The sequence below is a fragment of the Cherax quadricarinatus genome, chromosome 63 (assembly GCF_038502225.1).
Source record: "Cherax quadricarinatus isolate ZL_2023a chromosome 63, ASM3850222v1, whole genome shotgun sequence".
NCBI classification, from domain to species: domain Eukaryota; kingdom Metazoa; phylum Arthropoda; class Malacostraca; order Decapoda; family Parastacidae; genus Cherax; species Cherax quadricarinatus.
Window position 1 is genome coordinate 7,721,447 of NC_091354.1, and position 21,323 is coordinate 7,742,769.

Sequence of the window (21,323 nt, forward strand, 5' to 3'; positions counted from 1 at the left end):
GAAAAACTTGTATAGATGCATTTCCAAAATTGCAAGGCAGTAATATTCCAAAATTCTAGCCTTTGACACTCGCAGGAATTTCCAGCAGAAATAGAGACACTGAAGCCAGGCAGATCGGGGTCTCAACTACCCCACGAAACAAGAGACTACACAAACGTGGATAAATGGCTCAGAGAACCTACAAGTTGATAAATTAAACGCATGTGCAACACTTGGGAATCCGAACAAAATTACCCAAGTATTGTGCATGTGTCTACATTACCAAGACACTGCAGAAATATGGATAAATGGTTCAGAGAACCGACAAGTTGATAAATAGACACAAGTGCAACACTTGGGTATCTAAACAAAGATACCCAAGTGTTGCACATGCGACTAATTTATCAAGACTGTAGAAATTTAGCTGATTTTTCTCTTGTTTTTCGTCTTTTATTGTTTCTCTTACTTTCTTAATGGGCTTGGTCTAACGAGCGTAATTATCATGCGTCTGCATGATAATTTTGGCTATTTTGTATGTTTTCTTTTCCTAAATCCGTGAATCTGAGGATAAGTTTTAAAGTGGAGAGCTATTGAGCAGTTTGCCACAGAACCAACCAATCAGTGTTTGCCACAGAACCAACCAATCAGTGTTTGCCACAGAACCAACCAATCAGTGTTTGCCACATAACTAACTAATCAGTGTTTGCCACAGAACCAACCAATCAGTGTTTGCCACAGAACCAACCAATCAGTGTTTGCCACATAACCAACCAATCAGTGTGTTTGAACCAATCAATCAGTGTTTGCCACAGAACCAACCAATCAGTGTTTGCCACAGAACCAACCAATCAGTGTTTGCCACAGAACCAACCAATCAGTGTTTGCCACAGAACCAATCAATCAGTGTTTGCCACAGAACCAACCAATCAGTGTTTGCCACAGAACCAACCAATCAGTGTTTGCCACATAACTAACTAATCAGTGTTTGCTACAGAACCAACAAATCACAAGAGTCGTTACAAACCACTCTGAGGCAAAATCTAAACAATGAACGTCGTTCTTACTAATCGGTCTGTCAAAAAAGACCCAAGTGCCCTAATTATTAGTAAAAAAATATCTGCATTGATAGGCACTCTCTAACTGATATTTAATATAGATTTTTAATTTTACATTAAGACTAACATTACATCCGTATCTAAATGAGCTAAAAAAAATGTGAAGTACTTTATATAAGGTAATATAATTTTCCAAAATTAGGGCAACATAATTGATTTTAATCCTATTGATCAACAATGAAAATTATTAGTTTCGTGATGTTGAGATTGATTTTGAGGAATTATTGCAACAGTGATTTTATATTTTGCTTTTTTTTTGCAAAATACTCGTTGCTTTATTAGTAAATTCATGAGATCGTCTTAAAAAACACGATTTAAATCATAATACTCTTGTATTTAAAAAGAATTTAATTTAATTTCGTATGTAAGTAATATCTCAGCATACAGTGCAAACTGCAGCTTCTCCAAAACAAGGAATTAAATTTTGACATAACATGTCTCGTGTAGGACATCAAAGCGAATAGTTAGCTTATCTATCGCATGGTATATGACTGTGATACACGCTATCAAAACTTATCTGTAGCATGGTACATGACTGTGGTACACGCTATCTAAACTTATCTATCGCATGGTACATGACTGTGGTACACGCTATCAAAACTTATCTATCGCATTGTACATGACTGGAACACGCTATCAAAACCTGCTTACACACACACACACACACACACACACACACACACACACACACACACACACACACACACACACACACACACACACACACACACATACATATACATATATATACACACATATATATGCACACACAGGACACAAATAGATATGGGGAGATATTTTCATGCAATACATTCATAATTCATGATGTATGGCAGAATGCCACCATGATATATGGCAGCATGCCACCTTGATACATGGCAGCATGACACCTTGATGTATGGCAGCATACCACCCTGAGGTATGGCACCTTGATTCTTGCCTCTGCTGCACTCCACTAGATATATTACCTCATTTCGAAGACTCAGGGTTTTTCCCTGATTAAAAAAAATTATGGTAAAAAAATGATCTCATCATACATAGCGGGCTTAGAGGTAGTACTTGGCAGCTTATGGTGACTTGTGGATGATAAATCCCTCATACACTGTATGAAAACCCCAGTTTTAAAGCGTTTAATCCTAAATATAAATCATACGTAAACCTGTACGTTAAACCACGTTCCAGACAATTATCTACGGAATCTTTATTATGATTTATCGATGTTCTTGACAAACAATATTAAATTTGAAATATATTTTTAAGTATGTTCCAGTTATGTCTATGAATATTCAAGACTCTTCTTTATTGGGAAAATATTCAAAGATTTTTTCCAGTTGGCTGAATTCTAAGACGTTTTATTATAGTTAATGTTGCTTCGTTGCAACTCTTGAAGGCTGTTAATTATAAGAATAAAAAAAATTAATCTAGCGGATCATAATATCTCCAATATTTAGTGATATTTTGATCCGAATAGCGCACTGCCGACAACAGTGGAAAAAAGACACGTTACACAGTTATTTTTTATTGGGTTTAGCTTATGCAACGTCTCTTCAGTGTTTTGTTGCTACACACTGCACAGTAAGTAGATATATATTTCCACAACCTATCCATTATAGATGTACAAAATCAAAGTAGTAAGAGAGGCAATTGTCCCCTAAACTCGCCAGTGTTTCTACACCGAGAGAAGTGACAGTGTGTGAAAAGTGAGAGATGTGACAGTCAGTGTATGAAAAGTGAAAGAAGTGACAGTCAGTGTATGAACACTGTATGAACACTATCATTTTTGGGAGGAATTTAAATTATTCTTGGCTGGTGATGCACGGGTGATCTGCAGCCTTATTTAAAAATTCTCGTGCAGTTAATAGGCTTTGAGCCTAACCAAGCAATCAGTCATAAAACTGTTGTGAGTTCTGCTAAAGAAAGCAAGACAGCGGCTTTGATTATGTTGAATATATAATCTCTTTCAATAAACGCATCTGCTTGTGGCTCAAACTGAGGTAACTGCTCGAAGATGAATCTTTTACTGAGGTAACTGCTGTAAGACGAATCTTTGACTGAGGTAACTGCTCGAAGATGAATCTTTGACTGAGGTAACTGCTGTAAGATGTATTTTTGACTGAGGCAACTGCTGTAAGATGAATCTTTAACTGAGGTAACTGCTGTAAGATGTATCTTTGACTGAGGTAACTGCCCGAAGATGAATTTTTGATTGAGGTAACTGCTCGAAGATGAATTTTTGACTGAGGTAACTGCTCGAAGGTGAATCTTTGACTGGGGTATCTGCTGTAAGACGTATCTTTGACTGAGGTAACTGCTCCCAGATGTATTCTTAAATACTGTAACTGTTCAAAGCTGTATATGTGAGGTTGGCAACTGCTGAAGAACATATCTTTGAGGTAACTGTTACATGTGTATTTATAACAATGGTATCAGCTCAAATCTGTATCTTGGAAAATTACAGCTGCTCAAAGAATCTCTTTCGAAATATATTGTTTCATTTTAGCACAAAATTTAAAATTTTGGTGCATGCAGTTCAGCTTATCTAAATTTACTATATATAGCTTCCGGGAGTAGTGCAGTGCTAAACAAAGCACAAGGGTGAAAATCCCGAGCGTTCCACGTGTAATCTGGACTTATGGGCATCATTAATCATCCTTGTCTTTCGGATAATCGATGATAAAAAGGCATGGGAGAGAAAGTGAAAAGGATCAGACGTCGGCAATTATGGAACACAGGCACGGAATACAGTGGTTTAGTGACGTCGGGGTACGTCGATTTTTTTCTTTTGCGTTTAGCCCTATTGACTGTGCAAGGGAAAGGAAGCTGCATTTCACCCGCGCTCAGCCGGTAAGGAATATTTGAATCTCTAAAGATTGGAAATATACATATATATATATATATATATATATATATATATATATATATATATATATATATATATATATATATATATATATATATATATATATATATATATATATATATATATATATATATATATATATATATATATATATATATATATATATATATATATATATATATATATTCTTCTTTTTTTATTATCACTGGCCGATTCCCACCAAGGCAGGGTGGCCCGAAAAAGAAAAACTTCACCATCATTCACTCCATCACTGTCTTGCCAGAAGGGTGCTTTACACTACAGTTTTTAAACTGCAACATTAACACCCCTCCTTCAGAGTGCAGGCACTGTACTTCCCATCTCCAGGACACAAGTCCGGCCTGCCGGTTTCCCTGAACCCCTTCATAAATGTTACTTTGCTCACACTCCAACAGCACGTCGAGTACTAAAAACCATTTGTCTCCATTCACTCCCATCAAACACGCTCACGCATGCCTGCTGGAAGTCCAAGCCCCTCGCACACAAAACCTCCTTTACCCCCTCCCTCCAACCATTCCTAGGCCGACCCCTACCCCGCCTTCCTTCCACTACAGACTGATACACTCTTGAAGTCATTCTGTTTCGCTCCATTCTCTCTACATGTCCGAACCACCTCAACAACCCTTCCTCAGTCCTCTGGACAACAGTTTTGGTAATCCCGCACCTCCTCCTAACTTCCAAACTACGAATTCTCTGCATTATATTCACACCACACATTGCCCTCAGACATGCATTGTCTCTTAACGTGCTAGTGACACCCCTGCTTTTCATTGGGGGCTGTTGCATCGTCTGCCAAGTCTTTTGCTTTCGTTGTGAGTGATTTTTGTTTGCAAGTTCGTTACTAGTCCCTCTAGGATTTTCCAGGTGTATATAATCATGTATCTCTCCCGCCTGCGTTTCAGAGAATACAGGTTCAGGAACTTCAAGCGCTCCCAGTAATTGAGGTGTTTTATCTCCGTTATGTGCGCCGGGAAGGTTCTCTGTGCATTTTCTAGGTCAGCAATTTCACCTGCCTTGAAAGGTGCTGTTAGTGTGCAGCAATATTCCAGCCTAGATTGAACAAGCGACCTGAAGAGTGTCATCATGGGCTTGGCATCCCTAGTTTTGAAGGTTCTCATTATCCATCCTGTCATTTTTCTAGCAGATGCGATTGATACAATGTTATGGTCCTTGAAGGTGAGATCCTCCGACATGATCACTCTCAGGTTTTTGACGTTGGTTTTTCGCTCTATTTTGTGGCCGGAATTTGTTTTGTACTCTGATGTAGTTTTAATTTCCTCGTGTTTACCATATCGGAGTAATTGAAATTTCTCATCGATGAACTTCATATTGTTTTCTGCAGCCCACTGAAAGATTTGGTTGATGTCCGCTTGGAGCCTTGCAGTGTCTGCAATGGAAGATACGTACTACTATACTTTCATACATTCCCTTCTTTGCCTCCATAGATAACGTGTTTTGTCTCTACATATACCTCAACGCACCACTCACCTTTTATCCTTCATCAATTCTATGGTTAATCCTCATCCTTGTTAAACCCATCTGCTGACAAGTCAACTCCCAAATATCTGAAAACATTCACTTCTTCCATACTCCTCCTCTCCAATTTGATATCCAATTTTTCTTTATCTAAATCATTTGATACCCTCATCACCTTACTCTTTTCTATGTTCACTTTCCACTTTCTACCTTTATATATATATATATATATATATATATATATATATATATACATATATATATATATATATATATATATATATATATATATATATATATACATATATATATGTATATATATATATATATATATATACATATATATATATATATATATATATATATATATATATATATGTATATATATATATATATATCTAGGTAGTAGATTGGTAGACAGCAACCACCCAGGGAGGTACTACCGTCCTGCCAAGTGAGTGTAAAACGAAAGCCTGTAATTGTTTTACATGATGGTACGATTGCTGGTGTCCTTTTTTCTGTCTCATAAACATGCAAGATTTCAGGTACGTCTTCCTACTTCTACTTACACTTAGGTCACACTACACACACATGTACAAGTATATATATACACACCCCTCTGGGTTTTCTTCTATTTTCTTTCTAGTTCATGTTCTTGTTTATTTCCTCTTATCTCCATGGGGAAGTGGAACAGAATTCTTCCTCCGTAAGCCATGCGTGTTGTAAGAGGCAACTAAATTGCCGGGAGCAAGGGGCTAGTAACCCCTTCTCCCTTATAAATTACTAAATTTAAAAAGAGAAACTTTTGTTTTTCTTTTTGGGCCACCCTGCCTTGGTGGGATACGGCCGGTTAGTCGAAAATATATATATATATATATATATATATATATATATATATATATATATATATATATATATATATATATATATATATATATATATATATGTGTGTGTGTGTGTGTGTGTGTGTGTGTGTGTGTGTGTGTGTGTGTGTGTGTGTGTGTGTGTCGTGCAGAATATGTAAAACTGGTCAATTAGCAAGAACTCGTTTAAAATTAAGTCTTTTCTGAAATTTTCTCTTATACGTTTAAAGATATAATTTTTTCATTAATGTTAATGTAAAAAATTTTAATTTTGCACCAAAAGAATCTTAGAAAACTTACCTAACCTTATTATAACAAGAACAATTTATTTTAGCCTAACTCAACTAAATATATTTCAGATTTGTTTACAATAATTTAATACTAAGTAAACACAGTGATATATATTTTTTTCATTAGGTTCTGAATGATTTTGGCGAAATTAGTGCATTCACAAATTTTCACTTGTCCTATATGGCAAGATGAGCGTTGCTATTTAAGTCAAGATGGCAAGTTCTGCCTATTCGGCACGACATATATATATATATATATATATATATATATATATATATATATATATATATATATATATATATATATATATTTATGTATATATATAAATATATATGAAGTGGACAATATGAACGAAGAGAAGTGTGCTAGAGTACGGTCAGATGTGGCTTCCAATCGAGCACTAAACGAAGCATTTGAGTATCGATCAGCCTAGGAGGTATGATTCACTGGTGCCTGAGACCTGACTCACCACGAAACAGGTCTCTTGTTGTCCCTACACACACACTTATGACTGGTACCTGAGACCTGACTTACCACGACACAGGTCTCTTGTTGTCCCTACACACACTCATGATTGGTGTCTAAGACCTGGCTCACCACGACCTAGATTTTTTGTAATTAGATACGTCCAACCCTATCTCTGGTGCCTTAGTCACCCGAGTCTTATGGCAAACTTACCTAGTCAACTGTCACTCTTCCCAGTCTTCTAAATACCTAGCTATCTTACAATCCATTTATGTTTCCATCCAGTCATCTCAACACTCTAATTACACGACCATCTAACTGTACAGACTCTTACCACTTAGTTTTCTAATCCCTAACCATCTAACCAGCCAGCCTCTAACCCCTGCTAACTAACTACTCAATTATCCAGTCAGTCAGCCGTTTAATCACCGAACCCTCTAACCATCTAGTCGCAAATTATTTGTGTTAATAAATAATAGCAAAACATCAAGGCAGTAAAAATTATAATAATTATTATTATTATAATTATTATTATTAATATTAGTAGTAGTAGTAGTAGGAACAGTAGTAGTATCATTATTATTATTATTATTATTATTATTATTATTATTATTATTATTATTATTATTATTATTATTATTATTATTATTATTATTATTATTATTATTATTATTATTACATAGAAAAATACTAGTAAAATTACTGCTTCAGCTCTTATTACACCCCCTCATAATATCCACACCTAAATTAAAGTTAATGTCATTTCTGAATTACATTTCATTTTAGTTAGTAACCTGCTAAATTGCTGCCCCTTCCTGAAGCCACTTGTGGAATGTTACTTAAGAACTGCTTTTTCAGATAGTTTACTACTCTGTGAAGTAGGTTTTCGAAGGAAAATACTCTGCAAATCTGTAGACTTTCCAGGAGGTGAGACGTAGAGTGTCTGCACTCTGAAGGAGAGTTGGAGATGCCGCAGCTCGCAGAGTTTTTGGAACTGTAGTGTCAACACACTTCTGGCAAGACAGCTATTGAATACTGCTACGACTACTACTACTATTACTACTACTACTACTATTACTACTACTACTACTACTACTACTACTACTAATAATAATAATAATAATAATAATAATAATAATCTTTATTTCTACAATTGCATGTACAATGTATATAGGCATAGCTGACATCAACTGACATACTTCTATATAGAAAGCCCCTTGTTATGCAAAGCAATTCTGGCAAATTAGGTTAATTTTATCCCAGGATGCGACCCACCCCAGTCGACTAACACCCAGGTACCTATTTGACTGATAGGTGAACATGGACAGCAGGTGTCTTTAGGAAACACTTCCTAATGTTTCTACCCATATGAATGAGGGTGAATGAATTTCCTTATCTGCGTCACCTTACCTCGAAGGGAGACGGCCCGTTCTTAAAAAAAAAAAATGTACACCATGAATAGTTAATCTTTGTGAACCTTCACTTATGGTACAGAACTTAATTCCTATAATTTTGGGAAAATTATGGAACAATTTAAGCTCATTAAGAATAATTATTAGACCGGTGGCAATTATACATTTGACAAAGAGTAGTATCAAGTTCACTACACATATACAATGACCATAGCCAGAGAAGATATAAGGGTTGCCGGTGCTCCGGGCAAGTTGTCATGATACATCCTCACATGTATCATGACAACATTTTCTTACAATGAGGAAAAACAACAGATATGTAAATAAAGGGTTTATTAAAATATACAGGAAAAGGAAAACGATGAGAGAGAGAGAGAGAGAGAGAGAGAGAGAGAGAGAGAGAGAGAGAGAGTCAGAGAGAGACAGCATCTGCATTTTTAGAGATATAATTTCCAGTTTTTTTATATACATAAAGTGAGTGTGAAACTGAAACCTGTAATTGCTGTACATGATGGTAGGATTGTTGGTGTCTTTTTTTCGTCTTATAAACATGCAAGATTTCAGGTACGTCTTGCTACTACTTACACTTATATCACACTACACATACATGTACACTCCCATATATACACACCCATCTGGGTTTTCTTCTATTATTTAATACTTCTTGTTCTTCTTTATTTCTTCAAATACATGGGGAAGTGGAAAAGAATTCTTCCTCCGTAAGTCATGGGTGTCGTAGGAGGCGACAAAAATGCCGGGAGCAAGGGGCTAGTAACCCCTTCTCCTATATAAATTACTAAATTTAAAAAGAGAAATTTACGTTTTTTTTTCTTTTTGGTTCACCCTGCCTTGGTGGGATACGGCCGGTTTGTTGAAAAAAAAAAACATTAACTGTATATATGTATTGACTTCGATGGTATACTTTACACAGTTTATGGAAAAATGCAAGAATTCGAATTATTTAATCAGTTTTCGATTTTCTTCTCTTTCGCAGATCCAGATTACATTCTTCTCGGGTACATTCTCATTGCATTGCTCTAATAACATCGAATCAATGCATGGCTCGAATAACCTCAGAACGTTGCATGGCTCGTTTAACTCCGCAATATTAGATGATTCTAAAAGACAGGAATATTGCATGACTAAGGAATATTGCATGACTAATAACATATAATGCAAAACTTTAGCTACACAGAACGTAGGAGAGAACAAATTGTTTGACTCAAAACTGAAACACCTAAACCATTCTTCTCGGGTACATATTTTATTATAAGTAGGTATAGTTTGGACGATTTCAAGATAAAAGTAACTCCTGCAATTACCCGTGGTCTCACTAACTAAGGGGCACCACGCATTAAGTTAATAGAGTCATGCAATGGTCCAAAGTTACTAGAGCCCTGGAATGATCCGAAGCTATTAGAGCTTTGCAGTGATCTGACGTTATTAAAGCCATGAAATGATCCGAGGTCGTTAGAGCAATGCAATGATCCAAAGTTATTAGAACCACGTAATAATCCGAAGTTATTAGAGACATGCAATGATCTGAAGTACTGTGACAGCCTTAGGAACAACAAAGAAATTTGTGGCTCAATAATTTATATATTTATGGGACAGGTAAGTACTGAGTGCTGTGTGTGTGTGTGTGTGTGTGTGTGTGTGTGTGTGTGTGTGTGTGTGTGTGTGTGTGTGTTTGGTCCTTGTGCTTGTCTTGCTGTTGATTCTTGTGTTTGGTTCTTGCACTCAGTTCTTATGTTTTGGTCTTGTGTTTCATATGCTGTATTCTTGTGTTCGGTTATTGCGACTGGTTCTTGTGCTCTTTTCTTGTGATTGGTTCCACTGTTCTATTCTTGTGTTACGTTCTTGCTATATGTTATTGCGTTTGGTTCTAAGAGTTCGATTCATGTCTCTGGTGCTATCATTGTTTACATTTTTAAAGAATAGGCGTCAACAAAATTCTGAAAGATATAACTCAGTGGTGCGTGAAGCATTTATATATGCTAAGTTATCTTTCGCACTCAAGAATATACGTTCATACACACATACATTCGTAAATACACCCACTTTCTCTGATGTGTAACATTAAAAGGTCTTTGTTATGAGTTTTTTTTCCAGCATTGGGAAATCCATGGGTTTCTAGCGCGGAGCAGCGAGTGACTAGTAGACGGGGAAATATCTGAGTGGCTTGACGGAATGAAAGCTTCTGAGGGACCTCGTCTACGGAGGCTGTGGGATGAGTATGAGGAAATAGATTCTCCTTGATTTCCTCTCCTCCCTCATGTACCTACCACGCCTTACGTCTTCAAACTTTCCTCCTCTTCACTCCTTTTCTTGTCCTTCCTCACCTTTTCTTCCTCCCCAACATTCCCCACCTTTCCTCCCACTCGATTAGCCAACACCCTAACACCTATTCACTCTCCCTCACCACTCACTCTCCCTCATATGAACTTTCTTACTTATTAATTCATCTGAACAAGTAGTCGATGCAAGAAACAATGTGGAGACACGCGAAGCAGTTGAACCATTACTGTTGTGCAGTGCTGCCGTGCTTACATATTTAAAATAAGCATTAAATAAACAAAAAGTATGCGTATACATAAGATGTTAAAATTTATGTAATGTAACATGGAGTATATAATTTAAATAGCTCCGAGCTAAAAGGCGTTTTAACAGAGACTTAAATGCCAACAAAGAGAGTTGCAATGTGTTGCAACGCTCGACGCAAAATATTTGCAACAAGTTTCGTAACAAATATAGACGTTTTTGTGTCAGTCAGAATAAGAGAGCTATATAGGTTTGTGATCTTCTGACAGCAACAGCCTGATTGACTCTTCAGTAAGCAAGAAAGTGTGGCCTTAGGCTTGGCAGGGGTGCGAGGGGGTAGAGAAAAGTTTGAAACCAATAGCAGGTATTTCAGGCTCTTAGGCTCCCGTAGAGTTTAGCGCTTTCCATGAATATAATAATAATACACAAATAATCCGCACATAGGAGAGAGGAGCTACGAGAGGAGGGAGTATATATAGGCCAGCAGACAGGGACGGGACAAGAGAGGTAGTAGAGGATGATGAGAAGTAGTGGTAATAGTAGTAGTAGTAGTAGTGGAGTCAGTCAAATGCTACTTTTCTTATCATGCTTCTTCTGTCAAGAATAGTGTTCTCATATCCCTCTTTTCCCGTGCTCTCCGCATTTGTGATCCTCAGTTCCTTGAATCAGAAATTTGCACTCTTTGTAATTCATTTTCCCGTCTTGGCTACCTTTCCCATTTCATAGACTCTGCCTTCTCACGTGCTAAACGAAATTTCTTCTCTCTCAAACTCTCTACTCCTGGGAACTCTCCTGTCCTCTACCTTCCCTATATTTCCAATCTTTCTAATCTCAACAACTTTCTCCGTTCTTTAGACATCAAACTTACTTTTCGCCAGACTAACACTCTTCGCACCAATCTAGTTCATACTTCTCCTACCTCTGTAGATTCTCCTGGTATCTACTTTATTTCTTGTTCATCTTGTCCTCTTCAGTACTTTGGAGAAACTGGCCGTTCTCTTTTTGACAGACTCATGGAGCACAAAAATGTTAGGCTTGCCAACATCAGCAATGCTCTTTTCTGTCATGTCAGAGATCACAGTCATCTTATTGACTGGTCTTCCGCCCAAACTGTCTACCCTACGTCTAACTTTCACAGTCGCCGTCTGGTTGAATCCTCCCTTATACACAACTTTAATTGTATGAAACTTAGTCGTGGCTTCGTCTCTGTAGATGCCTTCCTTTCCCATAACATTGTAAAAATGCTCCAAACTGCAGAACACCCATGACTTAACCTGATTCTTGTTGTTTCCCCTCTCTTCCTGTTCCCCTTTCCTCTTTCTCCTTTGGGTTTTCTTTCTTCTATCTTGGGTATTTGGTCCATTTTTATTATTCCACCCCCTCTGTGTTCTTGTTCCTAGCGTTTGTGGGCCCCTAGCTCACTTGTGGGCCCCTAGCTCCCTTGTGGGTCCCTAGCTCCCTTGCAGTACTCCTCTTAATTTTTGACTGACTCCCTAATGCTACTACTACTACCATAACCTCTACCACTACTTCTCATCTTCCTCTACTACCTCTCTTGTCCCATCCCTGTCTGCTGGCCTATATTTACTTCCTCCTTCTCTCCTTTCTGTTAGTGTGACTTTGTAAATGGTCCAAGTCGGACCGAAACGTCGTCGTAAGCTCCTCTCTCCAATGTACGGGTTATTTGTGTACTGTTCCAGTCACGGTATGGTGACTTTGTGTTATTTAATAATAATAATAATAATAATAATAATAATAATAATAATAATAATAATAATATTATTATTATTATTATTATTATTATTATTATTATTATTATTATTATTATTATTATTATTATTATTATTATTTTTATTATTTTTGTTGTTGTTTTATTATTAATATTATTATTATTATTATTATTATTATTATTATTATTATTATTATTATTATTATTGTTTTATTATTATTTTATTAGTATTATTATTACTATTGTTTTATTATTATTATTATTATTATTATTATTATTATTATTATTATTATTATTATTATTATTATTATTATTATTAATATTATTATTATTATTATTATACAGGATCTAAACAGGCTACAAAAATACTAAGAAGTTATTACAGATACAAAGAAACATGTGAGCAGAACTTGACTATTTAATTTAGATATTTATGTCGTATCTGAATATCAATTGTGGAGACGTTTCGCTCGTAGGAAGGGAGGGGTTGTCAGTGCAGTTAGATTGATTGAACTGATGAAGTTCCCAAGACCGAAACGTCTTCTCAATATATATCCTAGCACTGCACATTCCGGTATCTGATACCATATACTATCTAGTAGTTATCTAGTTGTGTGCCCCGTAGCTCGGTTGGTAGCGCACTCAGCTCACAAACTTAAGTCTGCGGTTCGATCCCCGATACGGGTGGAAACATTAGGACGTGTTTCCTTAATGTACCTGCTGTCCCTGTTCACCTATCAGTAAAATAGATACCTGGGTGCTAGTTGACTTGTGGCAAGGTCTCAGACCAGACCTCCTAGTTGCTGGTCTGATCGACCTGACTATTGGTATGGGTAACTTCCTTATCTATATGACAATTAAAGGTTCCTCTGCTGAAAGCAATAACTCATGTAGCTGAACAAGACTTTATTTACCTGAGAAAACAACATCTCTTAGACCGGAACGTTATCTGGATAAAGACTTGTTCGGCTGCAGCAGTCTTCGTCTTCGGCTTCACGTCTGTCATCCAATCCTTATACTTGTTTTGACTCTTAATCAATATCACTTATTTACTTTGAACGAGCCTGATTGCCTCCCTCATTACCAGCGCTTAGGTGCTTCCTCCATTAACCTAATTTAATAATGTTCGTAGAATTACCGATAAATTGTTTGTTAGGTAAAAGACACAAGTCAAGCTGTTACCGGCATGATAAAGCTCCTGGAGAGGAAGGGTTGCCACAAAAAAAAAAAAATATCGCCTTAGTTGCACCTGAGTCCTTTAACCTAACATCCTAATGTAAACAAACCAGGGAACGGGTGGGGTTTGAAAGCACGGAGAGTAGTAATAATATATTGCAGTTCTTTAATAATTACGATGCACGTTAGCTCGGTTACTTGATTACACAACCCGATAATTGCACTGATAATTTAGAGGTAATGATATTGTGTTTTAAACAGCTAGTTCTATGATGAGAAAATAAAAATAAATGTTTAGAAATAAAGGCTCGTATATCTTCAGCAGTTCTTTGCTACTAATAATTTTTTTCTTCACTCGGTCATTTTTTATTTGCATTTTTTTTTATTTTGGATATATTACGACTTTATTTAAATGTTTATCTCATAGCTGCGATGTGATTATTGTGCAGCTCTGATAGCACAGGACACGTTAAAATTCAGACCACGTCCAATTTCAGCCAGGTTCTCTTCTCCTTCATGGAGTTTAGAAAACCAAAGGGAAATGTCGTAATTACCTAATGTTGTATTTTCCGGCGTATAAGGCGCGCCTTTTTGTCCACAAGAAAGTTTTGGATAATTACGGTGCGCCTTATAGTCTCTAGGTCAGCGTCAAAGGTAGACTTTGGATTGAGCTTAAGCGTAAAGTGAAAGGTAATTAACCCCGGAAAATACGGTACATCGCTCGGTAATTATTGTATTCCAGATATGGAAACAGATCAAGACTGGATAAACATAACAGGACTCGCTTCTATATCGTCCTTAAAAAAAAAAATAAACATATCTGATTCACTCGTTACAAAAGCGCGGTGAACGACTTTAAAAAAATTAGTATATAGTGGGTAGAATAAATATATATATATATATATATATATATATATGTCGTGACGAATATGTAAAACTGGTCAATTAGCAAGAACTCGTCTAAAATTAAGTCCTTTCTAAAATTTTCTCTTATACGTTTAAAGATATATTTTTTTCATTAATGTTAAAGTATTTTTTTTTAATTTTGCACCAAAAGGAACTTAGAAAACTTACCTAACCTTATTGTAACAAGAACAATTTATTTTAGCCTAACCCAACTATATATATTTTAGATTTGTTTACAGTAATTTAATACTAAACAAACACAGTGAAATATATTTTTTTCGTTAGGTTCAGAATGACTTTGGTGAAATTATTGCATTCACAAATTTTCACTTGTCCTATATGGCAAGATAAGCGTTGCTATTTAAGCCAAGATCGCAAGTTCTGCCTATTCGGCACGACATATATATATATATATATATATATATATATATATATATATATATATATATATATATATATATATATATATATATATATATATATGTCGTGCCGAATATGTAAAACTGGTCAATTAGCAAGAACTCATTTAAAATTAAGTCCTTTCTAAAATTTTCTCTTATACGTTTAAAGATATATATTTTTCATTAATGTTAATGCAAAAATTTTTAATTTTGCAACAAAAGAATCTTATAAAACTTACCTAACCTTATTATAACAAGAACAATTTATTTTAGCCTAACCCAACTAAATATATTTTACATTTGTTATCAATAATTTAATACTAAACAAACACAGTGAAATATATTTTTTTCGTTAGGTTCAGGATGATTTTGGCGAAATTATTGCATACACAAATTTTCACTTGTCCTATATGGCAAGATGAGCGTTGCTATTTAAGCCAAGATCGCAAATTTTGCCTATTCGGCACGACATATATATATATATGTATGTATATATATATATATATATATATATATATATATTTATCTATATATATATATATATATATATATATATATATATATATATATATATATATATATATTTATGTATATATATATATATATATATATATATATATATGTATGTATATATATATATATATATATTTATATATTTATGTATATATACATATATATATATATATATATATATATATATATATATATATATATATATATATATCACTAAACATCTTAGGAAATTGTTTGGGTACGCGGATAAAAATAATAAATGAATAAGGCGGCTGACTTGTCAAGTTTCTGAGACACTCGGCTCCAAATACATACATAACATTTATTTTCTTTTTCTCCCATTATGGAAATTTGGTACAGGAGTTTGCCAAGCTCAGGCTGAAGTAAAGAAAAGACAAGCTACTGAGACAGCGTTGCACTATGTAGAGCTTTATCAAGCTGCTACTTGATGAAACTCTACACAAAGCAAAATCTTTTTTTTCTGCTGTCTTTTCTACGCTATTGTTAGCAGTACATCATTTGAATCCAATCTCAGGCCAGTCAAGAAGAAGGACACTCTGAAGAATCACCAACCTGCTAAATGCTGCGCTCACTGCACGGCTTCTAATGCTGATGGAGTCTCCATCTTGACCCCGTCATTGAATAGAAATTTAATGTAATTTTATTTTATTTATCTAGTAGCATTTGTTGGCGTTTCATTCAATACTGTTTCTCGACTGTGTCTCAGAGAGCTCTTATGGTTATACTTTCTTGGATAAATAATTTCAGAGGTAAAATTTATACGTGCTTAAAGTTTTTATCTCATGTTTACAGTTTTTAGACCATGAGTTGACGGGGCTACATTTAATATAAAAATTTGTACCAACAGATTCTCACTGAATTTATTTCAGTAATACTGAATTTACAGCACCATGTTGCAACAACATTTCTATATTTTAATTTGCTTTTTTGACGAAGGATTATCGAAATACAAAGACATGTTTAGATTTTCGAGAGTTTTGGGTTCACGTTCAAGAGCTGGCAAGAACAATGTTGAAACTAATGTAGAACCTTCACTACGATCATAGTCCAGACGTTCAGAAATACTGTGTTGCTGACACTGGTGTTGTGTGTATAGTCATTAATGCAGTCATCTGGGCCGTGTCTATCGTTAACTGTCATAAAGAGAATCGTTATCTCGCTTACAAGAGCCGGATATCGTTTTTGCAGTTGATGGATACGATTTCTGCGAAAGATGGCATCGTTTGTGTTGGTAATGCCACAGTCTGCCTTTGCAGTGATACAGGATACGCAGACACTTAATTTTTACAGAGCCTCTGGTACAGGAAGAATATACACACTACTAGATTTTACTCAGCTAATATTAACGTTTAACAGCCCTTGTCAGTGTATAACACTGAGAGTTTACACAGCCCACTGGCAGCGTTTACACAGCTAATAGCACTGTTTATACGCTCGCTAGTATCGACCATAACACAGGAAGGTTCAGCTCCAAAGGAAAGGTCACCGCTCTACGGTCCCTGGCGTAATTCAGACAGGCTTGATGGATAGTCCAGTCGAAGTCGTCCTGGGATACACAAGCCCGGTGCGACAATATTGCTACTCTACCATATATTCTTAACGTTGATGACTCGAAGCTGAGTTGTAGCCCCGTGACTCAATATGAGAAGAGTTGCGTCTCCAAAGTGTCAAAAAGAGCAATAAATGAAACCTTTAAGGTAATCTGTCCACTTATAAGTATTTTCATTTACTATATTTTTATTGTTTATGCATGTTAGTTGAAGTTTCACATGAAGATTTAACTATATTTCCAAGGCATATATAGTCCATTCACCTTTATTTTTCTTAAACTTTAAACAATTGCGTTATCTTTCTGAAAGAAAGTTCTTCAACGCCTCCTTTATCTTTCTCTCTGGCCCTCCTGTTAGGGCTGAACGGAGGAAGATGAGAGTGTCAGTAGCTGCTCTCCCGGTAATGAACACTGAAGAAAGTGGTGAGCGGAAGTCCGGGCGGAAATTGTGAGAGGTGGCGGCCTTAACCAAGTGAATGAGTGGCCGGTAGTCAAACACTGGCCAGAGTGACGCCAGCCATGCCATGCTGGGAGCCACACTACCTGCCACACACCTCCCGTCTCCCTATTACCATAATATATTACTTCTCAACACATGGTCCTTTCTCACTATATTGAAAGGAAGGAATAGCTCATATCTGCATACAGATCAAATTAACTTTGAAGGTGTTGTGGAGTGTAAAATTGGGGATATCTATCAGAGGGTAGCGAAACTTGGCAAGCAGTTCCCGGAGGCAGGTGCATGAACAATATTTTGTGGCCTCTGGTGTGGCCCTCTGTATCCAGCTGTCACACATAGCCCAACTGTTGTCTGGAAACAGTACTGTTTTACTGCACAGAGACAAGTCTCGGCAGTTTCCGGAAAGGATACGAAACGGTGCGCTAGAGAACATACTGTAAAAAAAAAATAAAGGCATGCACTACTACTGCGTCTAACACCTCGTCCGAATATGAATATCGACTCACGACTTCGCTGAATGGCAATCTGGTCCGAACTATGAGCCAAACGTTTGAATTCTGATATTTAAATTGCTTATGAAAATAAACTACCAATGTTTCTTCGAGAGAATAATCACATGAAATCTAGAATCGTCGAAGATTTGCATTAACAAAACAGTTACTATAACACACTTATAAAAGCCGACTATATTGCATGAAGGAAGACAAGTCAAGCCATAATTCGGACGCGGATTATTGATCCCTGGACCAGCACAACGTGTTCGGACCTTCGCCGTGAAACTAAAATAATAATACTACCCTTCTCAATGCCGAATTCCGGAGACAGCGCAATGGGATACTCGATGCGTAACTTTTGCGTTGAATTATAGTCGTCTGCGTCAGAGGCAATTTTACGATATCTGCCGTAATAAAGATCGTGTCGGTCTTCGTGGAGATACAACACTGATATGAAAGATACGTGTTGGGTCACATGTTTGCGTGTCAATGCAGGTTCTTCTATAGTCTGTGTGTTTACGTATTTTAATTGTAATATTTATAATTACGAGATGAGAGCTCGTGGTGTCCCGTCGTTTTGCTAAATTTCTTGTATAGCATATCATATGCTCCTTCAGTGTTCACACGCTCCTTCAGTGCTCACACGCTCCTTCAGTGCTCACACGCTCGTTCAGTGCTCACACGCTCCTTCAGTGCGCACAAGCTCCTTCAGTGCTCACACGTTCCTTCAGTGCTCACACGCTCCTTCAGTGCTCACACGCTCCTTCAGTGTTCACACGCTCCTTCAGTGCTCACACGCTCCTTCAGTGCTCACACGCTCCTTCAGTGTTCACACGCTCCTTCAGTGCTCACACGCTCCTTCAGTGTTCACACGCTCCTTCAGTGCTCACACGCTCCTTCAGTGCTCACACGCTCGTTCAGTGCTCACACGCTCCTTCAGTGCGCACAAGCTCCTTCAGTGCTCACACGTTCCTTCAGTGCTCACACGCTCCTTCAGTGCTCACACGCTCCTTCAGTGCTCACACGCTCCTTCAGTGCGCACACGCTCCTTCAGTGTTCACACGCTCCTTCAGTGCGCACACGCTCCTTCAGTGCTCACACGCTCCTTCAGTGCTCACACGCTCCTTCAGTGCTCACACGCTCCTTCAGTGCGCACAAGCTCCTTCAGTGCTCACACGTTCCTTCAGTGCTCACACGCTCCTTCAGTGCTCACACGCTCCTTCAGTGCTCACACGCTCCTTCAGTGCTCACACGCTCCTTCAGTGCTCACACGCTCCTTCAGTGCTCACACGCTCCTTCAGTGCTCACCCGCTCCTTCAGTGCTCACACGCTCCTTCAGTGCTCACACGCTCCTTCAGTGCTCACACGCTCCTTCAGTGCTCACACGCTCCTTCAGTGCGCACACGCTCCTTCAGTGCTCACACGCTCCTTCAGTGCTCACACGCTCCTTCATTGCTCACACGCTCCTTCAGTGCTCACACGCCCCTTCAGTGCTCACCCGCTCCTTCAGTGCTCACACGCTCTTCAGTGCTCACACGCTCCTTCAGTGCTCACACGCTCCTTCAGTGCTCACCCGCTCCTTCAGTGCTCACCCGCTCCTTCAGTGCTCACACGCTAGTTCAGTGCTCACACGCTCCTTCAGTGCTCACACGCTCCTTCAGTGCTCACACGCTCTTCAGTGCTCACACGCTCCTTCAGTGCTCACACGCTCCTTCAGTGCTCACCCGCTCCTTCAGTGCTCACCCGCTCCTTCAGTGCTCACACGCTCCTTCAGTGCTCACCCGCTCCTTCAGTGCTCACACGCTCCTTCAGTGCTCACACGCTCCTTCAGTGCTCACACGCCCTTTCAGTGCTCACCCGCTCCTTCAGTGCTCACACGCTCTTCAGTGCTCACACGCTCAGTGCTCACACGCTCCTTCAGTGCTCACACGCTCCTTCAGTGCTCACACGCTCCTTCAGTGCTCACACGCTCCTTCAGTGCTCACACGCTCCTTCAGTGCTCACCCACTCCTTCAGTGCTCACCCACTCCTTCAGTGCTCACACGCTCCTTCAATGCTCACACGTTCCTTCAGTACTCACCCACTCCTTCAGTGCTCACACGCTCCTTCAGTGCTCTCACGCTCCTTCAGTGCTCACACGCTTCTTCAGTGCTCACACGCTCCTTCAGTGCTCACACGCTCCTTCAGTGCTCACACGCTCCTTCAGTGCTCACACGCTCCTTCAGTGCTCACACGCTCCTTCAGTGCTCACACGCTCCTTCAGTGCTCACACGCTCCTTCAGTGCTCACACGCTCCTTCAGTGCTCACCCACTCCTTCAGTGCTCACCCACTCCTTCAGTGCTCACACGCTCCTTCAGTGCTCACACGTTCCTTCAGTACTCACCCACTCCTTCAGTGCTCACACGCTCCTTCAGTGCTCTCACGCTCCTTCAGTGCTCACACGCTCCTTCAGTGCTCACACGCTCCTTCAGTGCTCACACGCTCCTTCAGTGCTCACACGCTCCTTCAGTGCTCACACGCTCCTTCAGTGCTCACACGCTCCTTCAGTGCTCACACGCTCCTTCAGTGCTCACCCACTCCTTCAGTGCTCACACGCTCCTTCAGTGCTCACACGTTCCTTCAGTACTCACCCACTCCTTCAGTGCTCACACGCTCCTTCAGTGCTCACCCGCTCCTTCAGTGATCACCCACTCCTTCAATGCTCACACGCTCCTTCCGTGCTCACACACTCCTTCAGTGCTCACACGCTCCTTCAGTGCTCACACGCTCCTTCAGTGCTCACCCGCTCCTTCAGTGCTCACCCGCTCCTTCAGTGATCACCCACTCCTTCAGTGCTCACACGCTCCTTCCGTGCTCACACACTCCTTCAGTGCTCACACGCTCCTTCAGTGCTCACACGCTCCTTCAGTGCTCACCCACTCCTTCAGTGCTCACACGCTCCTTCAGTGCTCACACGCTCCTTCAGTGCTCACACGCTCCTTCAGTGCTCACACGCTCCTTCAGTGCTCACACGCTCCTTCAGTGCTCACACG

At 38.6% G+C, this 21,323-nt stretch overlaps 1 protein-coding gene across 1 annotated transcript in view; it reads right to left on the minus strand.

Moving 5' to 3' along the window:
- LOC128698167 (uncharacterized) overlaps positions 1-16,475 on the minus strand; it is a 65,758-nt gene extending 49,283 nt beyond the window's left edge. The window contains exon 1 of the mRNA XM_070098630.1: positions 16,340-16,475. The gene's annotated coding sequence lies outside the window, so the exon portion shown is untranslated. The remainder of the gene's footprint in view (positions 1-16,339) is intronic.
- Positions 16,476-21,323: the final 4,848 nt, after the last annotated feature.